Raw genomic sequence first — 20,108 nt, 5'->3', positions numbered from 1 at the left:
CCTGACCAGTTGGGACACTTTGAGTTTTATGCCCCTTGCTCTTCAAATGTAAACATGAAACACTTAGAACAAACTGGCTGTTAACGTCTCACTCAGTGGTGGTACCTCCAGCAATGTAATACTCCCTCAGTATTGTACTGAACTCTCAATTTACATTAAATGCTTAAAGACTAACAGAGTTTTGAATCCACAATATTTAGCCTCATCAGCAAGAAAGTTGCTAATTCAGCTGAGAACATTTACAGCTCTGAGAGGGAATTCAGAGGATATTTGGGGACAAAGGGCATGAATACTAAAGATCATAAAGTTACTAATTCAATTCTAATCAATGAAACAGTTTATAAAGAAGTAAGAGCTTTCATTTATATAGCTACTTTTCATAATCCCGATACAACTTAAATGCCAGTGAATTATTATAGAAGTATATCACTGTTGTAGTTCAGGGAAATGTGCACAGTATGATCCCACAAACGGCAGTGGGAGAAATACCTGGATAATCTGCTCTAGTGATTTTGGTTGAGTGATAAATATTGGTCAAGGCGCTAGGATTAGTTTCCCTGCTCTTATTCAAAGTAGTGCCATGGGATCTTTCACATCCACCTGAGAGGGCAGGCAGGACCTCAGTTTGATGTCTTAGCCAAAAGATGGCACTTCCAACACTCCCTCAGAGCCAGACTAGCGTTTGAGCCTTAAGTATGAGCGTGAGGAGTTCTTGAACCCGTAATCTTCAGACTCAGAGATAACCGTGTTACTCAATGAGTCCTGGCTGATACCTAAAGCAATGGGAAACAACAAAAGTATCACAACTGATGGGAATACATTTTTCCAAAGTAACTCACCCAGCTGCGGACTGTTGCTGAGTAACCCTCATTGAGTTTTGAAATACTCCCACGTGAGATTGACGGTTTCTCCCTTGTTCTTTTCCTGCAGCCACTAGTTTCCACACACAGGAAACATTCTGCAGCTGATTTGCTGAATTAGGAAACTGTGTTTTAAAACTAATCACGGCACATCACAAGGCTGCCCAACTCATCAAAACGATCAACCAATCATAGAATGATGCAGCAGAGATGGGAGCCATTCAGCCCATTGTGCCTGTCCTGGCTCTTTGTAGGAGCTATCCAATTAGAATCCCCCCCACCCCCCCCTGCTGTTTTCCAATAGTCCTGCAAATTTCTCCATTTGAAGTATTTATTCAATTCTCTTTTGAAAGTTACTATTGAATTTGCTTTTACAGGCAACACATTCCAGATCACAACAACTTGCTGTGTAAACACAACACTCAAGAAGATTGACATTGTCCAGGATAAAGCAGGCCGCTTGATTGGCACCCTATCCACAAATATTCACTCCCCCGACCACTGATGCACAGTGGCAGCAGTGTGTATCATCTACAAGATGCACTGCAGGAATTCACCAAGGCTCCTTCAACAGCACCTTCCAGACCCACGATCACAAACATCTAGAAGGACAAGGGCAGCAGATGGATGGGAACACCACCGCCTGCAAGTTCCCCCCCAAGTCACTCACTATCCTGACTTGTAAATATATCACTGTTCCTTCACTGTTGCTGGGTCAAAATCCTGGAACTCCCTCCCTAACAGCACTGTGGGTGTACTTACACCACATGGACTGCAGCGGTTCAAGAAGGCAGCTCACCACCACCTTCACAAGGGCAACTAGGGATGGGCAATAAATACTGGCCCAGCCAGCAAAGCCCACATCTCATGAATGAATAAAAAGAAAGAAATCTTTCATTTCCCTGCTGGATATTCTGTTAACTATTTTCAATCTGTGTCCCTCTCATTATGGACCAATCTGTCACTGGAATCAGTTTCTCCTGGTTTGTTCTATAAACCCATTCATGATCCTGAACGCCTCGATTCAATCTCCCCTAAACCTTTACTGTTCTGAGGAGAATTATCCCAACTTCTCCAGTCTCTCCAAATAACTCATCCTAGTAAATGTCCCCTGTACCTTCTTCAAAGACGTGATATCCTTCCTAAAGTGGGGTGTGCAGAATTGAACACAAGACTCCAGCTGCAGCCTAACCAATATTTTATAAAACCCTAGTTTACCTTCCTTGCTTAGTACTATATGCCTCTATTTATAAAGTCCAGGGTCCTGTAAGCCTTTTGAACAACCAAATCAACTTGTGTATTTGAAATCTCAAGTCTCTCTGTTCCTGCACCCATATTGGAATTGTACCATTTAGAGGGTCTTCCAATCCCAGCCCCAGCCGGGTATTCACTATACGCCCTGACCTTCCCCTCTCCGACACTGAATGTTCAGTGCTCAGCAAAGGATTTAGTTTCATACCCTTACGCCCTCATCTCAATGAATTTCGGGCTCGGCATGATGCTGAACTCTTCTTCCGCCGCCTTCGTCTCTGTGCTCACTTCTTTGGGCAGGAGTCCTCTCCCCGTTCAACGGATCCTTTTACCCACCTCCAATATTCTCCCTCCACCTGGACCCGCCCTCTGGACTCTTACCTTCTCTTGATCTTTTCATTGAGAACTGTCGGCGTGACATTAGTCATCTCAAATTCTCTGCTCCTCTCAACCATTCTAACCTGTCTCTCTCTGAACTTACTGCAGTCCGTTCTCTCAGGCCCAACCCCAACATTGTCATCAAACCCGCTGACAAGGGTGGTGCTGTTGTTGTCTGGCGCACTGACCTCTACCTCACGGAGGCTGAGCGTCAACTCGCAGACACTTCCTCCTACCTCTCCCTGGACCATGACCCCACCACTGAACATCAAGCCATTGTTTTCAGGACTGTCACTGACCTCATCTCCTCTGGAGATCTTCCTCCCACAGCTTCCAACCTGATAGTCGCCCAACCTCGGACGGCCCGCTTCTACCTCATACCCAAAATCCACAAACATGACTGTCCTGGCAGACCGATCGTGTCAGCCTGTTCCTGCCCCACGGAACTCATTTCTTGCTATCTCTCTCCCCTTGTCCAGTCCCTTCCCACCTACATCCGTGATTCCTCTGACACCCTACATCATATCAACAATTTCCAGTTCCCTGGCCCAAACCGCCTCCTCTTCATCATGGACGTCCAATCCCTCTACACCTCCATCCCCCACCGGGATGGTCTGATGGCTCTCAGCTTCTTCCTCGAACAGAGGCCCGAACAATCCCTATCCACCACTACTCTCCTCCACCTGGCTGAACTTGTTCTCACATTGAATAATTTCTCCTTAAACTCCTCTCACTTCCTCCAAATAAAAGGTGTGGCTATGGGTACCCGCATGGGCCCCAGTTATGTCTGTCTCTTTATGGGGTATGTGGAACATTCCTTGTTCCAGTCCTACTCCGGGCCCCTCCCACAACTCTTTCTTCAGTACATCAATGATTACTTCGTTGCTGCTTCATGCTCTCGTCTGGACCTGGAAAAATTTATTAATTTTGCTTCCAATTTCCACCCCTCCATCATTTTCACATGGTCCATCTCTGATACTTCCCTTCCCTTCCTTGACCTCTCTGTCTCAATTTCTGGTGATAGACTGTCCACCAATATCCATTACAAGCCTACCAACTCCCACAGCTACCTCGACTATAGCTCCTCACACCCCGTTTCCTGTAAGGACTCCATCCCATTCTCTCAGTTCCTTCACCTCCGTCTCATCTGTTCTGATGATGCCACTTTCAAAAACAATTCCTCTGACATGTCCTCCTTCTTCCTTAACCGAGGTTTTCCACCCACGGTAGTTGACAGGGCCCTCAACCGTGTCTGGCCCATCTCCCGCGCATCCGCCCTCACACCTTCTTCTCCCTCCCAGGAACATGATAGGGTCCCCCTTGTCCTCACTTATCACCCCACCAGCCTCCGCATTCAAAGGATCATCCTCCGCCATTTCCGCCAACTCCAGCATAATGCCACCACCAAACACATCTTCCCTTCACCCACCCTGACGGCATTCCGTAGGGATCGTTCCCTCCGTGACACCCTGGTCCACTCCTCCATCACCCCCTACACCTCAACCCCCTCCCACGGCACCTTCCCATGCAACCGCAGAAGATGCAACACCTGCCCCTTCACTTCCCGTCTCCTCACCGTCCAAGGGCCCAAACACTCATTTCAAGTGAAGCAGCATTTCACTTGCACTTCCCTAAATTTCGTCTACTGCATTCGTTGCTTCCAATTCGGTTTCCTCTACATTGGAGAGACCAAACGCAGACTGGGTGACCGCTTTGCAGAACACCTTCGGTCTGTCCGCAAGCATTACCCAGACCTCCCTGTCGCTTGCCATTTTAACACTCCACCCTGCTCTCATGCCCACATGTCCGTCCTTGGCCTGCTGCAATATTCCAGTGAAGCTCAACGCAAACTGGAGGAACAGCACCTCATCTTCCGACTAGGCACTTTACAGCCTTTCATGCTGAACATTGAGTTCAACAATTTTAGATCATGAGCTCTCTCCTCCATCCCCACCCTCTTTCCGATTTTCCCCCTCCTTTTTGTTTTTTCCAATAATTTATATAGATTTTTCTTTTCCCACCTATTTCCATTATTTTTAAATGTATTTCCATCCATTGTTTTACCTCTACCTTTTAGCCTTTTTCGATTCCTTCACCCCACTCCACCCCCACTAGGGCTATCTGTACCTTGCTTGTCCTGCTTTCTACCCTTAATTAGCACATTCCTTAGATAATATCACCACCTTCAACACCTCTTTGTCTTTTTGTCTGTGACATCTTTTGGTTATCTCCACCTATCACTGGCCCTCTATCCAGCTCTTCTTGTACCATACCACCCCGCCCCTTTAACTAGCTTATATTTCACCCCTTTTCTATTTTTCCTTAGTTCTGTTGAAGAGTCATGTGGACTCGAAATGTTAACTGTGCTCCTCTCCACAGATGCTGCCAGACCTGCTGAGTTTTTCCAGGTATTTTTGTTTTTGTTTTGGATTTCCAGCATCCGCAGTTTTTTGCTTTTATCCATTTAGATTATATTGTGTTATCATCCGCATAGGGACTGATAACTTTTAAAAAGAGATGAATTTCCCAAAACCTATGGAAACAACTGAAGGACAATATTTCACTTTTTAAGACTGTAACAAACACACTAAAATCAACATGGATCAAATGTTAATTGCCAGGCAACTAATATACCAAATTAAAGAATAGGTATCTTCGCATTAACTAACACACCAAAATATGTCTTAAGTAACCCTTTCGCACTGCGTCAGACTTCTGGAAGATATGTAGCATTACAGTCACTCTCAGTTCTCCGACAGAGGTTCACTTCTCCCTGCAACCTGTCCACCTTGACCAGGTCCCTTCTGCCCCATAAGTGGTCTCAATGCCCCAGGAATCTGGAGCCCTCCCTCCTGCTCCATGTCCCCAGCCACACTTTAATTCTCTTACCTTACTACTGTTATGCTCAGTAGCACTTGGCACTGGGAGTAATCCAGCGATTATTATCTTAGTTCCTGCTTTTTAATTTCCACAGTTCCTGAAATTCTGACTGCTGGACCTTCACCCTTTTCCTTCCAATGTCACTGTTTCCATGTGGACCATGTCCTCGAGCTGTTTCCCCATCACCTGTCAATGTCCAGCACCCTCTCAGTAATGCCCTTCACCCAAGCACAGGGAGGTGATGCACTATGAGCGACTCACAAAGCATTGCAGAAACATCTGTCCACATCCTTGACTATCTAATTCCTGAGTGAATTCTCTTTCCAGTGGGAGAGAGCACTGGGTGCAAATGCAGGGAGAAGAGTTCTGATCTCAGTTGAGGAGGGGGTTTCTGGCTGTGATTGTGGGGACAGGGTCTGGCTGCGATTGGGGGAGGGGGTTGTTGGGGGATGGCAGTTTGGTTGCAATGGGTTGAGACATCCGGCTGCTCGACAAGCAGGATTCTACAGGGCAGGGAGCAATCTGTGTACCATCTCTTTAAGATGCATGCATGGATGGCCATGGGCCAATCTTAAAGGAACTGCACATTGCAACAACTGGGCCGTGCAGAGCAAAGGAAAATTAGAGGGACCATTATTTGGGAGAGGAGGGTATGGACGCCATTGGGGAGGGTAGATCTGGCAGTGATTGGAGGAGGGGAAGGATGGGTATGGCAGTGATTGGAGGAGGGGAAGGGTGGATCTGGCAGTGATTGGAGGAGGGGAAGGGTGGATCTGGCTGTGATTGGAGGAGGGGAAGGGTGGGTCTGGCAGTGATTGGAGGAGGGGAAGGGTGGGTCTGGCAGTGATTGGAGGAGGGGCAAGGGTGGGTCTGGCAGTGATTGGAGGAGAGGAAGGGTGGGTCTGGCAGTGATTGGAGGAGGGGAAGGGTGGGTCTTGCAGTGATTGGAGGAGGGGAAGGGTGGATCTGGCAGTGATTGGAGGAGGGGAAGGGTGGATCTGGCAGTGATTGGAGGAGGGGAAGGGTGGGTCTGGCAGTGATTGGAGAAGGGGAAGGGTGCGTCTGGCAGTGATTGGAGGAGGGGAAGGATGGGTCTGGCAGTGATTGGAGGAGGGGAAGGGTGGGTCTGGCAGTGATTGGAGGAGGGGCAAGGGTGGGTCTGGCAGTGATTGGAGGAGAGGAAGGGTGGATCTGGCAGTGATTGGAGGAGGGGAAGGGTGGATCTGGCAGTGATTGGAGGAGGGGAAGGGTGGATCTGGCAGTGATTGGAGGAGGGGAAGGGTGGGTCTGGCAGTGATTGGAGGAGGGGAGAGGGTGGGTCTGGCAGTGATTGGAGGAGGGGAAGGGTGGGTCTGGCAGTGATTGGAGGAGGGGAAGGGTGGGTCTGGCAGTGATTGGAGGAGGGGAGAGGGTGGGTCTTGCAGTGATTGGAGGAGAGGAAGGGTGGATCTGGCAGTGATTGGAGGAGGGGAAGGGTGGGTCTTGCAGTGATTGGAGGAGGGGAAGGGTGGGTCTGGCAGCGATTGGAGGATTGGAGGAGAGGAGAGTTTGCTTGGATTTGGGGTGATCTGCCAGTGAGTAGGATGGTGGATCTTGGGACAAGTAACACCAAGAGTGGCACTTCTGCTCCTTCTGGCCCACTTGAAAAACTAAAATAAATGTATCTACTCGGCTAATTCTAGCACTGGATTCGTCTGCAGATTTTGACTAATGGGAGGAGTCAATATTGCCCCAGCCCACTCCCCCAGTCAGGCAATCCTTATGTAATCATTGTATAATCCACATATTGAAAATGGATTCCTTCTCATGGATGCTCACTCAGCTGCTGAAAGTGGATAATGTAGGGGCACTCTGGGGGAAGCAGTTCAAATATGCAGGTCAGGTTCAACGATGTCAGGTTGAGGCCTCATCCCATGGGCGGGATGAGATTCCCAGCGTTTACTAAAAAAACAATATAATTGTTTTAACATCCTTTTCACATGTCCCTCTTCATGTGACTGAGTCATAAGTGGGACTTGTTTATCTCGTACGCTGAAGGCTCTGTGCCTCCAGGGAGCTGTCAGTGTGCGCTCCCCTGTGTATGTGCACACCTCAGTGCTGGCCCTCCTCTTGCCTCTGCCCCGGCAGCACTGAGGCTCCCAGCATGCCTTTCACGCTGGCTGCTTGTTGATTGGCCAGTGTGAAATCACAGTCGGAGCCCCATCGCGGGCGGCCATCAGTTTCATGGTCTCTCCCTGACCCGCTCACCGTGTCCACCCGACAAGGGAAACATTCTGCCCCCGGTGCCTGTCAGATAGGGACAGATAACTTGGGAGCTTAAAGATCTGGGGTTAGATTCCCAATGAGATAAACTGGAAAGTTGAATGCAAGACCCTCCAACTGCTTTTACTTTCAGATTTGAAATGGTCGTGATTCTCGACCTCATTTTCAGTGTAAAATAGAGTCAAATAACATATTTGGTGGAATAACAGCTGTGAAGCTCGAATTCCCTGCTGACTGACCCTCCACGAGTCCCAAATGATCTCATTTACATACAGAAGTTATCCAGTGACAGCCGTGTTCTCAATAGCAGTTCCTAACTCTAACCCTTCCCCTTAACTACTAGCTGTTAACACTAACCACTAACCCTAATACTCTAACCCTAACCCTAACACCAATTTCTAACCCTAGCCAATAACCCCTAACCCAGGCTTGTACAACAACCAGCCCACAAGCTGCATGTGACCAGTAAGGCCCGCAATGTACACTCACGAATGAGCCTATCAGCAGCAAGCGTGGGAGGGAAGCAGTCTGTGATTGCACTGGCTGCAGCGAGTGTGCTCTGGACAGAGGGGGTGGCAGGGAGAGAGAGAGAGAGAGAGAGACTGCCATGCTGGGCTGGGTAGGAGAGGGAGAGACTCGCTGCTGGGCTGGGAGAGGCTGGATGCAATGGCGTGATCGCGGAGGGCCAGGGTGGGGGGGGTTGCTTTGGGGTGAGTGGTGAGGATGAAAAAACCTGCTGCCCAGGGGAGTGGGAGTGGGAGTGAGAGTGTGAGTGAGTGAGTGAGTGTGGGGAGAGTGTGAGTGAGTGTGGGAATGAGTGAGTGAGTGTGGGAAAGTGTGAGTGAGTGTGGGAATGAGTGAGTGAGTGTGGGGAGAGTGTGAGTGAGTGTGGGAATGAGTGAGTGAGTGTGGGGAGAGTGTGAGTGAGTGTGGGAATGAGTGAGTGAGTGTGGGGAGAGTGTGAGTGAGTGTGGGAATGAGTGAGTGAGTGTGGGAGAGTGTGAGTGAGTGTGGGAATGAGTGAGTGAGTGTGGGGAGAGTGAGTGAGTGTGGGAATGAGTGAGTGAGTGTGGAAAAGTGTGAGTGAGTGTGGGAATGAGTGAGTGAGTGTGGGGAGAGTGTGAGTGAGTGTGGGAATGAGCGAGTGAGTGTGGAAAAGTGTGAGTGAGTGTGGGAATGAGTGAGTGAGTGTGGGGAGAGTGTGAGTGAGTGTGGGAATGAGTGAGTGAATGTGTGAGAGTGTGAGTGAGTGTGGGAATGAGTGAGTGAGTGTGGGAGAGTGTGACAGTGTGGGAATGAGTGAGTGAGTGTGGGAGAGAGTGAGTGAGTGTGGGAATGAGTGAGTGAGTGTGGGAGGGTGTGAGTGAGTGTGGGAATGAGTGAGTGAGTGTGGGAATGAATGAGTGTGGGAGAGTGTGAGTGAGTGTGGGAAAGTGTGAGTGAGTGTGGGAATGAGTGAGTGAGTGTGGGGAGAGTGTGAGTGAGTGTGGGAATGAGTGAGTGTGTGTGGGGAGAGTGTGAGTGAGTGTGGGAATGAGTGAGTGAATGTGTGAGAGTGTGAGTGAGTGTGGGAATGAGTGAGTGAATGTGTGAGAGTGTGAGTGAGTGTGGGAATGAGTGAGTGAGTGTGGGAGAGTGTGAGTGAGTGTGGGAATGAGTGAGTGAGTGTGGGAGAGAGTGAGTGAGTGTGGGAATGAGTGAGTGAGTGTGGGAGGGTGTGAGTGAGCGTGGGAATGAATGAGTGTGGGAGAGTGTGAGTGAGTGTGGGAATGAGTGAGCGAGTGTGCCTGGGGGAGGATGTGATGTGAGTGAGAGTGGGGAGAGTGTGAGTGAGCGTGGGAATGAGTGAGTGAGTGTGGGGAGAGTGTGAGTGAGCGTGGGAAAAAGTGAGTGAGTGTGGGAGAGAGTGGGTGAGTGTGGAAATGAGTTAGTGAGTGTGTCTGGGGGAGGATGTGAGTGAGTGTGGGGAGAGTGTGAGTGAGTGTGGGAATGTGTAAGTGAGTGTGGGAGAGAGTGAGTGAGTGTGGGAATGTGTACGTGAGTGTGGGAGAGAGTGAGTGAGTGTGGGAATGAGTGAGTGAGTGTGGGAGAGTGTGAGTGAGTGTGGGAATGAGTGAGTGTGGGAGAGAGTGAGTGAGTGTGGGAGAGAGTGAGTGTGGGGGGAGAGTGAGTGAGTGAGTGTAGGGGGAGAGTGAGTGAATGTGGGGAAGAGTGAATGAGTGTGGAGGAAGAGTGAGTGAGTGTGGAGGAAGAGTGAGTGAGTGTGGGGGAGAGTGAGTGAGTGTGGAGGGAGAGTGAATGAGTGAGTGTGGAGGGAGAGTGAATAAATGAGTGTGGAGGGAGAGTGAATGAGTGAGTGTGGAGGGGGAGTGAATGAGTGAGTATGGAGGGAGAGTGAATGAGTGAGTGTGGAGGGAGAGTGAATGAGTGAGTGTGGAGGGAGAGTGAATGAGTGAGTGTGGAGGGAGAGTGAATGAGTGAGTGTGGAGGGAGAGTGAATGAGTGAGTGTGGAGGGAGAGTGAATTAGTGAGTGTGGAGGGAGAGTGAATGAGTGAGTGTGGAGGGAGAGTGAATGAGTGACTGTGGAGGGAGAGTGAATGAGTGAGTGTGGAGGGAGAGTGAATGAGTGAGTGTGGAGGGAGAGTGAGTGAGTGTGGAGGGAGAGTGAATGAGTGAGTGTGGAGGGGGAGTGAATGAGTGAGTGTGGAGGGAGAGTGACTGAGTGTGGGAGAGGGTGGGTGGGTGAGCACGGGGGAGGGAGAGGGAGAGGGTGGGCTTGTGGGTGATGGAGGGTGGAACCCTTCCAGGTTTCCGCTTAAATGTGGTAGTGGGCGGGTGAAACAACATTTTACCCACTGGCTCTGTTACTGGGTTTTCACTCTGTATCATCCCAAACCCAGCACATTACAAAGAAAGAACAAAGAACAAAGAAGAGTACAGCACAGGAACAGGCCCTTCGGCCCTCCAAGCCTGCGCCGATCATATCGCCCATCAAGTAAAACATTTTGCACTTCCGGGGTCTGTATCCCTCTATTCCCATCCTATTCATGTATTTGTCAAGCTGCCTCTTAAACACCACTATCGTACCTGCTTCTACCACCTCCTCTGGCAGCGAATTCCAGACACTCACTACCCTCTGCGTAATAAACTTGCTCCACACATCTCCTCTATAGTTTTCTCCTCTCACCTTAAATCTATGTCCCCTAGTAATTGACTCTTCCTCCCTGGGAAAAAGCTTCTGACTATCTACTCTGTCCATGCCATTCATAATTTTGTAAACTTCTATCAAGTTACCCCTCAATGTCCGTCACTCTAGTGAGAACAATCCGAGTTTCTCCAACCTCTCCTCATAGCTAATAACCTCCAGACCAGGCAGCATCCTGGTAAACCTCCTCTGCACCCTCTCCAACGCCTCCATATCCTTCTGGTAATGTGGCGACCAGAATTGCACGCAATATTCCAAGTGTGGCCTAACCAAGGTTCTATACAGCTGTAGCATGACTTCCCAGCTTTTATACTCAATACCCCTGCCGATGAAGGCAAGCATGCCATATGCCTTCCTGACTACCTTATCCACCTGCGTTGCCACTTTCAGTGACCTGTGGACCTGTACACCCAGGTCCCGCTGCCTGTAGATGCACATAAGGGTTCTGCCATTTACTGTATAATGCCTAACTGTATTAGACCTTCCAAAATGCATTACCTCGCATTTGTGTGGATTAAACTCCATCTGCCATTTCTCCGCCCAAGTCTCCAACCGATCTATATCCCATTGTAACCTTTGACAATCCTCTTTACTATCTGCAACTCCTCCAACCTTAGTGTCGTCTGCAAACTTACTAATTAGCCCAGTTACATTTTCCTCCAAATCATTTATGTATAATACAAACAGCAAAGGTCCCAGCACTGATCCCTTCTGAACACCACTAGTCACAGCTCTCCATTCAGAAAAGCACCCTTCCACTGCTACCCTTTGTCTTCTATGACCAAGCCAATTCTGTATCCATCTTGCCAGCTCACCTCTGATCCTGTGCGACTTTACCTTCTGTACCAGTCTGCCATGAGGGACCTTGTCAAAGGCCTTACTGAAATCCATGTAGATAACATCCACCGCCTTTCTATCGTCGATCATCTTTGTCACTTCCTCGAAAAACTCGATCAAGTTAGTGAAACACGACCTCCCCTTCACAAAACCATGCTGCCTCTCACTAATATGCCCATTTTCTTCCAAATGGTAGTAAATCCTGTCACGAAGAATCTTCTCCAATAATTTCCCTACCACTGGCGTAAGGCTCACCGGCCTGTAATTTCCTGGATTATCCCTGCTACCCTTCTTAAACAATGGAACAACATCGGCCATTCTCCAGTCCTCTGGGACCTCACCCGTAGCCAGTGAGGATACAAAGATTTCTGTCAAGGCCCCAGCAATCTCCTCCCTTGCCTCCCTCAGTACTCTGGGGTAGATCCCATCTGGCCCTGGGGACTTATCCACCTTAATATTCTTCAAGACGCCTAACACCTCCTCTTCTTTGATCTCAACATGATCCAGGCTATCTACACACTCTTCCCTAGACAAATCGACCGCTAAGTCCTTCTCTTTGGTGAATACTGATGAGAAGTACTCATTTAGTATCTCTCCCATTTCTTCTGCCTCCACACCCAGATTCCCACCTCTGTCCCTGAGTGGGCCTACCCTTTCCCTGGCTATCCTCTTGCTTTTTACATATGTATAAAAGGCCTTGGGATTTTCCTTAATCCTGGTTGCCAATGATTTTTCATGACCCCTTTTAGCCCTCCTGACTCCTTGCTTAAGCTTCTTCCTACTTTCTTTATATTCTCCATGGGCTTCATCTGTTCCCAGCCTTCTAGCCCTTACAAGTGCTTCCCTTTTCTTTTTGACTAATCTCACAATATCCTTCATTATCCAAGGTTCCTGAAACTTGCCATACTTATCCTTCATCCTAGCAGGAACATGTCGGTCCTGAATTCTTATCAACTGACGTTTGAAAGCCCCCCACATGTCAGTTGTTGATTTGCCCTCAAACATCAGCCTCCAGTCTAGATTCCTCAGTTCCTGCCTAATATTGTTATAATTAGCCTTCCCCCAATTAAGCACCTTAACCCGAGGACTCCTGTTATCCTTATCCACCAGTACCTTGAAACTTACTGAATTAGGGTCACTTTTCCCGAAATGCTCCCCTACTGAAACTTCGACCACCTGGCCGGGTTCATTCCCTAACACCAGGTCCAGTATTGCTCCTTCCTTAGTTGGAGTATCTACATATTGTCTCAGGAAGCCCTCCTGGATGCACCTTACAAATTCTGCACCATCCAAACCCCTAGCACTAAGTGATTCCCAGTCAATATAGGGAAAGATAAAATCACCCACCACAACAATCCTATTGCTTTTACATCTTTCCAAAATCTGCCTACATAACTGTTCCTCAATCTCCCACCGGCAATTGGGAGGCCTATAGTAAACCCCCAACATTGTGACTGCACCCTTCCTATTCCGGAGCTTTGCCCATATTGCCTCGCTGCATGAGCCCTCCGAAGTGTCCTCCTGTTGTACAGCTGTGATATTCTCCTTAATTATGCATTCCTGGGAAATATGGCGTTTCCATGGCAGGCGGGCTCTTGTTCACACACCTGCCATCACCTTGTCGCTTCATCACGCCGGGCGCCTTGTTTAAAGTCCAGCTGTGTGCCCCACCTCTCAGCGTTTCCAGCCCACGACTGCTGCAGGGAAGATATCCATGAAAGGCAAAAAGACTGCAGCCCCCAGGTTCAGCGACGCATCACTGGAACGCCTTTTGGATGCCGTGGAGGCTTGCTGGGGTGTCCTCTATCCCCGCTCTGGCCACTGGATGGGCAGTAGCATCACCAACCCGGCTTGGGAGGCGGTGGCAGTGGTGGTCAGCACCAACGCCCTTCAAAAGAGGACAGCCACCCAGTGCCGCTAGAGGATGAATGATCTCCTCCGTTCCTCCAGGGTAAGTCACTCTTTTCATCACTCTCAACTCACACACTCACAAACCCATCACACATCCACAGGGCCCTCACTCACTGCCAGTGCAAGGGACATCATCATTCACTCTCACACACACCTTCATTGTCCCCATCCCATCCATGGGATCACTCACCACCCACACAGGCCAGGCATACTTATCATCTGGCCCGGCAGGTGTCCTGATACACTCTCCCCAGCTCTATCCATGCAGGACAAACTGGCTCACAACAAGAGGGAGAGGTTGCAGATCGGTGGAGGAATGTCCAAAATCAAGGTCCATATGGACTTTGAAAACAGAGCCATCCAGCTGGCTGGCGATGACCGGGACCGGTCCTGTGCTGACGGTGAGGTCGGTGCTGCTTTACCAAGTGAGGATCCAGCAGTTCAACATCCATCAGATAACCATGCTGTGCGTGATGTGTCCTGTTTCACAGGCCACTGCCATGCACTAATTATCTCCCCTTGCTTTCACAGGCACATCTTCCAAACAACCAACAGAGTCCATGACCCAGGGCCTCCAAACAAGCCCCAAAGAAACCTCTGAAGAGGAATCTGATGACACCCTCCCTGAAGTCCCATCACAGCGCTCACCCACACCCTCCACCAGCACAGAGACACACACCTCGATGGGACCGAGCTTTAGAGTAGCCCAGGATCACAATCTGGTGAGCACATCGCACTGTCTGATCCACAGCAGGCGGAGGCAGGGACTTCCCAGGTCCCCGGCACTCGGAGGACTGCTGGAGGCCAGAACGTTGCTGAGTCCGAGTCAGGTGATGAGCCTCTGGACTCAGTCATGTCACAGTTGCTGGAGCTACAAAGGCAAGCTCAGGAAGGGATGTCCGCTGCACTCCTCAGATTGCAGGGCACAATGGAGGAGTCCGTCTGCCTTCAGGCTGAGGTGATAGCGCCGGCATTGCAACGCACCGAGGTCAACACTGGCTGGATGGCAGCCGCCATGGAGACCTTGGTCCAGGACATCGCGCCTGCACTGCGGCACGGGCTGAACTCCATCGCTGATGTCATTGTTGGCCTTCAGCAGTGTGTATGCAAGAGGTGTGCCCACCCATAAGGACGAGGATCAGCAGGTGCACACTCCGAGCCCATCCATCTCAGTGACTCCGAGAGTGTCCGGCCCATCCGACTCCCCTCTTCCTATGGTCTCAGCAGCTCCAGCTCCACAGGCCGAGGAGGGTGACCCTGTCACACAGCAGGACCCCGAAAGCTGGCTGGGGCCCTCCAAGTCTCAGCCCTCCAGAGGATGCCCGCCAAGGTCTACACAGACAGGGCGTCGCAGTCAGCAGGCTGCCTCCACCTCTGCTGTGGATGTCCAGGGAGCACCAAGATGTAGCGGCAGGGTTAGGACAGTTAAGGAGAATTAGTTACATGGCCTGGGCATGGGTGTTAATCACTTGTAGACACTTTCACTATTGTTAATAAACTGCCAAGAATGTCTCCCTGCCTATGGCTCCTTGTTCTGATGAGCAGTGTTCATGTCACTCAGATGTGAAATCTTTCTGCACAAGATAAAGGCAGGTGTCTCAGTTCAGGGCCTCTTCCCTGTGCTCTGTACAGCCTTCAGACCAAAGTGATGGCCCAGCCTCACACTCCCTGGACACTTTACTGATGTCTGCACCTCGACGGTGCTGGTCATTGCTGCCAGAATGTAGTGGGCAGGTGCAACAGAGTTCTCTCATTCTCTCTGTGGGCTGTCAGGACCTTTAAGTTGGGGCTGGTCCCCATCACACCAGCATCTGCGACCAGTGATGCTGTGCACCAGCTCCTGAAGGGGTCAGGTGCTGAAGGCGGATACAGCATCAGATGCTTCTAAAGTTTCATGGCTGCGTCTCTATCATATGACACTGATCATGAATGCAAGCGAGTTGCCCTTGGCCAGAGAGGGGTCAGACATTCTCAAAGGCTGTGTGAAGATCTATGGTGTCTCCTCACTGCATTTCGTCATCATCCTCCACAAATCTAGGAGTTATGAGGGCCTCCCGAGTGCGCCTGCCTCGTCTAGCCAGTGTGAGAGCCTCATCCCCATCATCACCTTTGAGGAACTCCTCACCCTCATCCCCATTGGCGTCCTCCTCATTAGAGGAGATGTGCAGCTCCTCCATCTCCTCCTCAGCCAGCTCCTTTCCCTGTTGCAGCGCCAGGTTGTAAAGGGTGCAGCAGACGATGAGAATGTGTGACACCCTCTGTGGACTGTATTGCAGGGCCCCACCAGGGCAGTCCAGACACTGGAACCTCATCTTCAGCATCCCGATGGTCTGCTCCACCAGGTTGTGAGCTGCAGCATGAGCCTCATTATAGCGTCGCTCTGCTGCAGTCTGAGGCCGCCGCACGGGTGTCATCAGCCACGGCCTCTGAGGGTAGCCCTTGTCCTCGAGGAGCCATCCCTGCAGCTTCTGTGGATCCTGGAAGACTCCAGGGATCTGTGACCAACTGAGGATGTAGGAATCATGCACACACCCTGGAAACCGTGCGCGCACCTGCAGGATGTGTTTCTGGTGGTCGCACACCAGCTACACATTCAGCAAATGGAAGCCCTTGTGGTTGATATAGTTCACCATGTGTTGCGATGGAGATCTGAGTGACACAAGCGCAGCCGAACACACCCTGCATCTGTGGGAAATCCGAGATCTGGGAGAATCCAATCGCTCTTACATCCTGGCTTTCCTGGTCCCGGGCGAAATGCACAAAGTTGTCCCTCGTAGAGATTGCATCCGTGACCTCATGGATGCATTTGTGGGTGGAAGATTGAGAGATCCCACAGAGGTCACCTGTGGAGCCCTGAAAGGAGCCACTGGTGTAGAAATTGAGCGTCACTGTCACTTACACAGCCACTGGCAGTGTCTACCCCCCATGTCCCCTTGGTGCCAAATCCTGCAGTAAGTGGCAGATATGACCGACTAGTTCCCTAGACATGCTCAGTCCTCGGTGACACTGGTTCTCGGTCATCTGCAGGAATGAAAGGCGGCATCTAAAGACCCTGGGTCTAGCTAGGGGCCGACCAGTGATGGCTCACTGTGGCTCTTCAGCAGCGTATGTGGGAGCCTCAGCCAGAGGTTGTTGCTTCTGCCTCTGCTCAGCCAGGAGCCTCAGTCACTCTCCCCTCCATCTTCTTCCTGCTCTGTAGGCCATCAGGCGTACAGCTAGTTCACCGGTCTCCATGATCCTGATGTACTCCTCCTGCAGGATGAAAGAGAGAGACACGTGGGTTGGCTTGGGTGTACTAAGAATCTGTCCTGGTTAAGTCAAAGGCCCCTTACACATCCAGGAGAGTGCTGGCCACCACTTGGATGGCCAGGGTGTAGTGCGCTGCATGGCTGCCCGAAACCCCACCCACCTCAGCCCCGCTCCACTCTGCTTCGCCCATTAGACTGCATGCTGTGCTCTCAGCTCAGGCACAGACATTCTCCTAACCCGCACTGCAAGGCTGCCCTGTTAGCTTGAACCATGGGGGAGACTGGTCCAAACCAGGATGCTGAGATTGCAAAGGGGCTGTGAACGCCTCCACCAGTGACTGCTCCACGGCCAGCTTTAGTGAGGAGATTGTACAACGTGTGCAGTTGTCCAACTGTTCTGCAGGCCACTAAAACGCTCATTAGTTTGCAGCCTGTTCCCGAGGGGTGAAAAGCTCTGGAGGACTTGGTGTCAAATTGATGCCTCTACGTTGCTTGAATGGGCAGAGAAGCTACCGACTCCAATCATATCACTGTGGCTGCACCTGAACTGTCTCAGTTGCAGAGGAATGGTCACTTTCTACAAGGTTTCCCTAATGAGTGGCCACGTCCCTCACCCACCCGACCCCCCAACCCCGAATCCTTGTGTGCTACATTCAACCACAGGGCAGCCCCAAGACCCTCCCGCCCCCAAATCACTTGAACCACAGGGCTCCCCTTTCCCCTTCCCACCCGCCCAATGCTCCTCAAGCTTGAAGTCTAACAGGGATCCCTCACGAGCACTTCACAACGTTACCGTGCACTCGCTCCCCAGCTCCCATCAAACTGCAAGTGCCAAGTGTTCACCTTTCATGTGCTGCTGTGAAACAGGTCTGCGGGAGAGCCGGACGATCCAGTGTGGAGGATGGTTCTGGTGGGCTGGGCTTACAATGAAACGCTGATGCATTACAATGAGGATCCCAAAGTCTGATAATGGGAAACGTGCCACTGATGGGCAGAGTGGATGATCGCAAACTGGTTCACGCCATTTTGAAACCGTTCACGACACATTGTCCGCTTACACTACCAAACACGCTCAAAGCTGGTGGGCACGGAGAAACCCGGCGAGAGATGGAGTGCGGGTGGGAGAGGGAGAGTGAGGGAGTGTGGGAGAGGGAGCGTGAGTGAGTGTGGAAGAGGGAGAGTGAGTGCGGGTGGGAGAGGGAGAGAGTGAGTGTGGGTGGGAGAGGGAGAGTGAGTGCGGGTGGGAGAGAGAGAATGAGTGCGGGTGGGAGAGGGAGAGTGAGTGCGGGTGGGAGAGGGAGAGTGAGTGCGGGTGGGAGTGGGAGAGTGAGTGCGGGTGGGAGAGGGAGAGTGAGTGCGGGTGGGAGAGGGAGAGTGAGTGCGAGTGGAGAGGGAGAGTGAGTGCGGGTGGGAGAGGGAGAGTGAGTGCGGTTGGCAGAGGGAGAGTGAGTGAGCGTGGGAGAGGGAGAGTGAGTGCGGTTGGGAGAGGGAGAGTGAGTGAGCGTGGGAGAGGGAGAGTGGTTGCAGGTGGGAGATGCAGAGTGAGTGTCGGTGGGAGAGGGAGAGTGAGTGAGTGTGGTAGATATAGAGTGAGTGCTTGTGGGCGAGGGAGAGTAAATGCAGGTGGGAGAGGAAGAGTGAGTGCGTGTGGGAGAGGGAGAGTAAATGCGGGTGGGAGAGGAAGAGTGAGTGCGTGTGGGAGAGGCGTAGTGAGTGCGGGTGGGAGAGGGAGAGTAAGTGCGGGTGGGAGAGGAAGAGTGAGTGCATGTGGGAGAGGGAGAGTGAGTGCGGGTGGGAGAGGGAGAGTGAGTGCGTGTAGTAGTGGGAGAGTGAGTGAGTGTGGGAGAGGGAGAGTGAGTGCGTGTGGGAGAGGGAGAGTGAGTGGGTGAGTGTGGGAGTTGGAGAGCGAGAGTGAGTGTGTGTGGGAGAGGGAGAGTGACTGAGTGTCGGAGAGGCAGAGTGAGTGCGGGTGGGCGAGGGAGAATGAGTGAGAGTGTGTGGGAGCAGTAGAGTGAGTGCGTGTGCGAGACGGAGAGTGATTGTGCGTAGGAGAGAGAGAGTGATTGTAGGTGGGAGATGGAGAGTGAGTGAGTGCTTATGGGAGAGGGAGAGCAAGAGTGAGTGTGTGTGGGAGAGGGAGAATGAGTGAGTTTGGGAGAGGGAGAGTGAGTGCGTGTGGTAGAGGGAGAGCAAGAGTGAGTGTGTGTGGGAGAGGGAGAATGAATGAGTTTGGGAGAGGGAGAGTGAGTGCGTGTGGGAGAGGGAGAGCAAGAGTGAGTGCGTGTGGGAGAGGGAGAGGGAGAGTGAGAGTGAGTGCGTGTGGGGGAGGGAGAATGAGTGAGTTTGGGAGAGGGAGAGTGAGTGAATGCGTGTGACAGAGGGAGAGTTAGTGCTGGTGGGAGAGGGAGAGTGAATGAGTGCATGTGGGAGAGGGGGTAGCAAGAGTGATTGTGCGTGGGAGAGGCAGAGTGAGTGCGGGTGGGCGAGGGAGAGTGAGTGAGTGCGTGTGCGAGACGGAGAGTGATTGTGCGCAGGAGAGGTAGAGTGATTGTGGGTGGGAGAGGGAGAGTGAGTGGGTGAGTGTGGGTGAGGGAGAGCGAGAGTGAGTGCGTGTGGGAGAGGGAGAGTGAGTTGAGTGTCGGAGGGGGAGAGTGAGTGCGGGTGGGAGAGGGAGAGTGAGTGTCGGAGAGGGGGAGTGAGGGTGGGTGAGGGAGATTGAGAGCTGGTGTGAGAGGGAGAGTGAGTGCGGGTGGGAGAGGGACAGTGAGTGAGGGTGGGCGAGGGAGAGTGAGCGAGTGTCGGAGGGGGGTAGGGTGAGTGCGGGTAGGAGAGGGAGAGTGAGTGAGAGTGTTTGGGAGAGGGCGAGTGAGTGGGTGAGTGTGCGAGTTGGAGAGCGAGAGTGAGTGTGTGTGGGAGAGGGAGAGTGAGTGCATGTGGGAGAGGGAGAGTGAGTGCGGGTGGGAGAGGGAGAGTGAGTGCGGGTGGGGGAGGGAGAGTGAGTGCGGGTGGGAGAGGGAGAGTGAGTGCGTGTAGGAGAGCGAGAGGGAGTGAGTGTGGGAGAGGGAGAGTGAGTGCGGGTGGGAGAGGGAGTGAGTGCGGGTGGAAGAGGCGTAGTGAGTGCGGGTGGGAGAGTGAGAGGGTGTGCTTGTGGGAGAGGGAGAGTGAGTGCGGGTGGGAGAGGGAGTTTGAGAGCGTATGGGAGAAGGAGAGGGAGTGCGTGTAGGAGAGGGCGAGTGAGTGCGTGTGGTAGAAGGAGAGGGATTGCGGGTGGGAGA

The sequence above is a fragment of the Cetorhinus maximus genome, chromosome 21, assembly GCF_964194155.1.
Source record: "Cetorhinus maximus chromosome 21, sCetMax3.hap1.1, whole genome shotgun sequence".
Taxonomy (NCBI): domain Eukaryota; kingdom Metazoa; phylum Chordata; class Chondrichthyes; order Lamniformes; family Cetorhinidae; genus Cetorhinus; species Cetorhinus maximus.
This window is presented reverse-complemented; position numbering follows the sequence as displayed.